Consider the following 778-nt stretch of genomic DNA (forward strand, 5'->3'; position numbering starts at 1 on the left):
CATAACTTCACATTTCTGGGCTCAGTTTGCATAATTTGAGAATTTATTTTTTACATAAAACCGCGGGGACAGATCAACGGTGCCGTCTTATGACAGAAAAACGTTTGATAATATGCCAAAACTGAAATTTTGCAAGAGAGCCAAAACATTAACGTTGTGCGTGCGTGCATGTGTGTGTGTGTGTGTGTGTGTGTGTGTGTGTGTGTGTGTATTTATGTGTGTGTGTGTGTATGTGTATGTGTATGTGTGTGTTTGTTTGTGCGTGCGTGTGTGTTTCAGCTTAACTAAAATGTAGTCGATCTAACATATTATTTTTCAAAAGCCCAAAACTTTCTTAATTTTAATTGTACAGCCATAAAACCAAGATAGAAAGACACGCAAGAATAGGGCTTTCACCCCTGAAGAAAAACGCTACTTGACGTAATCACGCATATATACGTTTTTTATCATAAGGCAGCAGAACGGTGGGTAGACAGTTGACACCAGGTCATTCAAATTGTCAGATCTGTCTGATCGGATGGAGTCGAAACAGAAAAAAAAACGGACCAGCCATGCACTGTTGTCATTAAAAAAACTTGACCCCTGAAACAATTCATTCAATCTCTATGAGCAGTGTTGGTTCAGATTTGTGATTGTTTTTGTTATTTGTTATTTTGTTGACTGCTGTAAAAGAAAAGAAAGAGATTGAACCGATCTGTAAGAGCAACGTTCGTTCAGATTTAGCTTACAAAAGAAAATAAATGAGTAAATATATAAATAAATAAATAAATAAATAAAA

Source organism: Aplysia californica, unplaced genomic scaffold (assembly GCF_000002075.1).
Source record: "Aplysia californica isolate F4 #8 unplaced genomic scaffold, AplCal3.0 scaffold01220, whole genome shotgun sequence".
In the NCBI taxonomy this organism is placed as follows: Eukaryota; Metazoa; Mollusca; class Gastropoda; order Aplysiida; family Aplysiidae; genus Aplysia; species Aplysia californica.